Below are 6310 nucleotides of genomic sequence, written 5' to 3'. Positions count from 1 at the left end.
CTTTATTAACTAAACAGAGTGAGACGTCTTTATAAACTAAACAGAGTGAGACGTCTTTATTAACTAAACAGAGTGAGACGTCTTTATTAAACTAAACAGAGTGAGACGTCTTTATAAACTAAACAGAGTGAGACGTCTTTATTAAACTAAACAGAGTGAGACGTCTTTATAAACTAAACAGAGTGAGACGTCTTTATAAACTAAACAGAGTGAGACGTCTTTATTAACTAAACAGAGTGAGACGTCTTTATTAACTAAACAGAGTGAGACGTCTTTATTAAACTAAACAGAGTGAGACGTCTTTATAAACTAAACAGAGTGAGACGTCTTTATTAACTAAACAGAGTGAGACGTCTTTATTAAACTAAACAGAGTGAGACGTCTTTATAAACTAAACAGAGTGAGACGTCTTTATAAACTAAACAGAGTGAGACGTCTTTATAAACTAAACAGAGTGAGACGTCTTTATTAAACTAAACAGAGTGAGACGTCTTTATTAACTAAACAGAGTGAGACGTCTTTATTAAACTAAACAGAGTGAGACGTCTTTATAAACTAAACAGAGTGAGACGTCTTTATAAACTAAACAGAGTGAGACGTCTTTATAAACTAAACAGAGTGAGACGTCTTTATTAACTAAACAGAGTGAGACGTCTTTATTAAACTAAACAGAGTGAGACGTCTTTATAAACTAAACAGAGTGAGACGTCTTTATTAACTAAACAGAGTGAGACGTCTTTATAAACTAAACAGAGTGAGACGTCTTTATTAAACTAAACAGAGTGAGACGTCTTTATAAACTAAACAGAGTGAGACGTCTTTATAAACTAAACAGAGTGAGACGTCTTTATTAAACTAAACAGAGTGAGACGTCTTTATAAACTAAACAGAGTGAGACGTCTTTATTAAACTAAACAGAGTGAGACGTCTTTATTAACTAAACAGAGTGAGACGTCTTTATTAACTAAACAGAGTGAGACGTCTTTATTAACTAAACAGAGTGAGACGTCTTTATTAAACTAAACAGAGTGAGACGTCTTTATAAACTAAACAGAGTGAGACGTCTTTATTAAACTAAACAGAGTGAGACGTCTTTATTAACTAAACAGAGTGAGACGTCTTTATTAAACTAAACAGAGTGAGACGTCTTTATTAACTAAACAGAGTGAGACGTCTTTATTAAACTAAACAGAGTGAGACGTCTTTATTAAACTAAACAGAGTGAGACGTCTTTATAAACTAAACAGAGTGAGACGTCTTTATAAACTAAACAGAGTGAGACGTCTTTATAAACTAAACAGAGTGAGACGTCTTTATAAACTAAACAGAGTGAGACGTCTTTATTAACTAAACAGAGTGAGACGTCTTTATTAAACTAAACAGAGTGAGACGTCTTTATTAACTAAACAGAGTGAGACGTCTTTATTAACTAAACAGAGTGAGACGTCTTTATTAAACTAAACAGAGTGAGACGTCTTTATTAACTAAACAGAGTGAGACGTCTTTATTAACTAAACAGAGTGAGACGTCTTTATAAACTAAACAGAGTGAGACGTCTTTATTAAACTAAACAGAGTGAGACGTCTTTATTAACTAAACAGAGTGAGACGTCTTTATTAAACTAAACAGAGTGAGACGTCTTTATTAACTAAACAGAGTGAGACGTCTTTATAAACTAAACAGAGTGAGACGTCTTTATTAACTAAACAGAGTGAGACGTCTTTATTAAACTAAACAGAGTGAGACGTCTTTATAAACTAAACAGAGTGAGACGTCTTTATAAACTAAACAGAGTGAGACGTCTTTATAAACTAAACAGAGTGAGACGTCTTTATTAACTAAACAGAGTGAGACGTCTTTATTAAACTAAACAGAGTGAGACGTCTTTATAAACTAAACAGAGTGAGACGTCTTTATTAACTAAACAGAGTGAGACGTCTTTATTAAACTAAACAGAGTGAGACGTCTTTATAAACTAAACAGAGTGAGACGTCTTTATAAACTAAACAGAGTGAGACGTCTTTATAAACTAAACAGAGTGAGACGTCTTTATTAACTAAACAGAGTGAGACGTCTTTATTAACTAAACAGAGTGAGACGTCTTTATAAACTAAACAGAGTGAGACGTCTTTATTAAACTAAACAGAGTGAGACGTCTTTATTAACTAAACAGAGTGAGACGTCTTTATTAACTAAACAGAGTGAGACGTCTTTATAAACTAAACAGAGTGAGACGTCTTTATTAACTAAACAGAGTGAGACGTCTTTATTAACTAAACAGAGTGAGACGTCTTTATTAACTAAACAGAGTGAGACGTCTTTATAAACTAAACAGAGTGAGACGTCTTTATTAAACTAAACAGAGTGAGACGTCTTTATTAAACTAAACAGAGTGAGACGTCTTTATAAACTAAACAGAGTGAGACGTCTTTATTAACTAAACAGAGTGAGACGTCTTTATAAACTAAACAGAGTGAGACGTCTTTATTAAACTAAACAGAGTGAGACGTCTTTATTAAACTAAACAGAGTGAGACGTCTTTATAAACTAAACAGAGTGAGACGTCTTTATTAAACTAAACAGAGTGAGACGTCTTTATTAAACTAAACAGAGTGAGACGTCTTTATTAACTAAACAGAGTGAGACGTCTTTATTAACTAAACAGAGTGAGACGTCTTTATAAACTAAACAGAGTGAGACGTCTTTATTAACTAAACAGAGTGAGACGTCTTTATTAACTAAACAGAGTGAGACGTCTTTATTAACTAAACAGAGTGAGACGTCTTTATAAACTAAACAGAGTGAGACGTCTTTATTAACTAAACAGAGTGAGACGTCTTTATAAACTAAACAGAGTGAGACGTCTTTATAAACTAAACAGAGTGAGACGTCTTTATAAACTAAACAGAGTGAGACGTCTTTATAAACTAAACAGAGTGAGACGTCTTTATAAACTAAACAGAGTGAGACGTCTTTATTAACTAAACAGAGTGAGACGTCTTTATTAACTAAACAGAGTGAGACGTCTTTATAAACTAAACAGAGTGAGACGTCTTTATAAACTAAACAGAGTGAGACGTCTTTATAAACTAAACAGAGTGAGACGTCTTTATAAACTAAACAGAGTGAGACGTCTTTATAAACTAAACAGAGTGAGACGTCTTTATTAACTAAACAGAGTGAGACGTCTTTATTAACTAAACAGAGTGAGACGTCTTTATAAACTAAACAGAGTGAGACGTCTTTATAAACTAAACAGAGTGAGACGTCTTTATAAACTAAACAGAGTGAGACGTCTTTATTAACTAAACAGAGTGAGACGTCTTTATTAACTAAACAGAGTGAGACGTCTTTATTAAACTAAACAGAGTGAGACGTCTTTATTAAACTAAACAGAGTGAGACGTCTTTATAAACTAAACAGAGTGAGACGTCTTTATTAAACTAAACAGAGTGAGACGTCTTTATTAAACTAAACAGAGTGAGACGTCTTTATTAACTAAACAGAGTGAGACGTCTTTATTAACTAAACAGAGTGAGACGTCTTTATAAACTAAACAGAGTGAGACGTCTTTATTAACTAAACAGAGTGAGACGTCTTTATTAACTAAACAGAGTGAGACGTCTTTATAAACTAAACAGAGTGAGACGTCTTTATTAACTAAACAGAGTGAGACGTCTTTATTAACTAAACAGAGTGAGACGTCTTTATTAAACTAAACAGAGTGAGACGTCTTTATTAACTAAACAGAGGTGAGACGTCTTTATTAAACTAAACAGAGTGAGACGTCTTTATAAACTAAACAGAGTGAGACGTCTTTATAAACTAAACAGAGTGAGACGTCTTTATAAACTAAACAGAGTGAGACGTCTTTATTAACTAAACAGAGTGAGACGTCTTTATTAACTAAACAGAGTGAGACGTCTTTATTAAACTAAACAGAGTGAGACGTCTTTATTAACTAAACAGAGTGAGACGTCTTTATTAACTAAACAGAGTGAGACGTCTTTATAAACTAAACAGAGTGAGACGTCTTTATAAACTAAACAGAGTGAGACGTCTTTATTAACTAAACAGAGTGAGACGTCTTTATTAACTAAACAGAGTGAGACGTCTTTATTAACTAAACAGAGTGAGACGTCTTTATAAACTAAACAGAGTGAGACGTCTTTATAAACTAAACAGAGTGAGACGTCTTTATTAACTAAACAGAGTGAGACGTCTTTATAAACTAAACAGAGTGAGACGTCTTTATAAACTAAACAGAGTGAGACGTCTTTATTAACTAAACAGAGTGAGACGTCTTTATAAACTAAACAGAGTGAGACGTCTTTATAAACTAAACAGAGTGAGACGTCTTTATTAACTAAACAGAGTGAGACGTCTTTATAAACTAAACAGAGTGAGACGTCTTTATAAACTAAACAGAGTGAGACGTCTTTATTAACTAAACAGAGTGAGACGTCTTTATTAAACTAAACAGAGTGAGACGTCTTTATTAAACTAAACAGAGTGAGACGTCTTTATTAAACTAAACAGAGTGAGACGTCTTTATTAAACTAAACAGAGTGAGACGTCTTTATTAAACTAAACAGAGTGAGACGTCTTTATTAAACTAAACAGAGTGAGACGTCTTTATTAACTAAACAGAGTGAGACGTCTTTATTAAACTAAACAGAGTGAGACGTCTTTATTAAACTAAACAGAGTGAGACGTCTTTATTAAACTAAACAGAGTGAGACGTCTTTATTAACTAAACAGAGTGAGACGTCTTTATAAACTAAACAGAGTGAGACGTCTTTATAAACTAAACAGAGTGAGACGTCTTTATAAACTAAACAGAGTGAGACGTCTTTATAAACTAAACAGAGTGAGACGTCTTTATAAACTAAACAGAGTGAGACGTCTTTATAAACTAAACAGAGTGAGACGTCTTTATAAACTAAACAGAGTGAGACGTCTTTATTAAACTAAACAGAGTGAGACGTCTTTATTAACTAAACAGAGTGAGACGTCTTTATAAACTAAACAGAGTGAGACGTCTTTATAAACTAAACAGAGTGAGACGTCTTTATAAACTAAACAGAGTGAGACGTCTTTATTAACTAAACAGAGTGAGACGTCTTTATTAAACTAAACAGAGTGAGACGTCTTTATAAACTAAACAGAGTGAGACGTCTTTATAAACTAAACAGAGTGAGACGTCTTTATTAACTAAACAGAGTGAGACGTCTTTATTAAACTAAACAGAGTGAGACGTCTTTATTAAACTAAACAGAGTGAGACGTCTTTATAAACTAAACAGAGTGAGACGTCTTTATAAACTAAACAGAGTGAGACGTCTTTATTAAACTAAACAGAGTGAGACGTCTTTATTAAACTAAACAGAGTGAGACGTCTTTATTAAACTAAACAGAGTGAGACGTCTTTATAAACTAAACAGAGTGAGACGTCTTTATTAACTAAACAGAGTGAGACGTCTTTATTAAACTAAACAGAGTGAGACGTCTTTATAAACTAAACAGAGTGAGACGTCTTTATTAACTAAACAGAGTGAGACGTCTTTATAAACTAAACAGAGTGAGACGTCTTTATTAACTAAACAGAGTGAGACGTCTTTATAAACTAAACAGAGTGAGACGTCTTTATAAACTAAACAGAGTGAGACGTCTTTATTAAACTAAACAGAGTGAGACGTCTTTATAAACTAAACAGAGTGAGACGTCTTTATAAACTAAACAGAGTGAGACGTCTTTATTAACTAAACAGAGTGAGACGTCTTTATAAACTAAACAGAGTGAGACGTCTTTATTAACTAAACAGAGTGAGACGTCTTTATAAACTAAACAGAGTGAGACGTCTTTATTAAACTAAACAGAGTGAGACGTCTTTATAAACTAAACAGAGTGAGACGTCTTTATAAACTAAACAGAGTGAGACGTCTTTATAAACTAAACAGAGTGAGACGTCTTTATTAACTAAACAGAGTGAGACGTCTTTATAAACTAAACAGAGTGAGACGTCTTTATAAACTAAACAGAGTGAGACGTCTTTATAAACTAAACAGAGTGAGACGTCTTTATAAACTAAACAGAGTGAGACGTCTTTATAAACTAAACAGAGTGAGACGTCTTTATAAACTAAACAGAGTGAGACGTCTTTATAAACTAAACAGAGTGAGACGTCTTTATTAACTAAACAGAGTGAGACGTCTTTATTAAACTAAACAGAGTGAGACGTCTTTATTAAACTAAACAGAGTGAGACGTCTTTATAAACTAAACAGAGTGAGACGTCTTTATAAACTAAAC

Source organism: Echiichthys vipera (genome assembly GCF_963691815.1).
Source record: "Echiichthys vipera genome assembly, chromosome: 14".
In the NCBI taxonomy this organism is placed as follows: Eukaryota; Metazoa; Chordata; class Actinopteri; order Perciformes; family Trachinidae; genus Echiichthys; species Echiichthys vipera.
Note: the sequence above shows the minus strand (reverse complement) of the source record.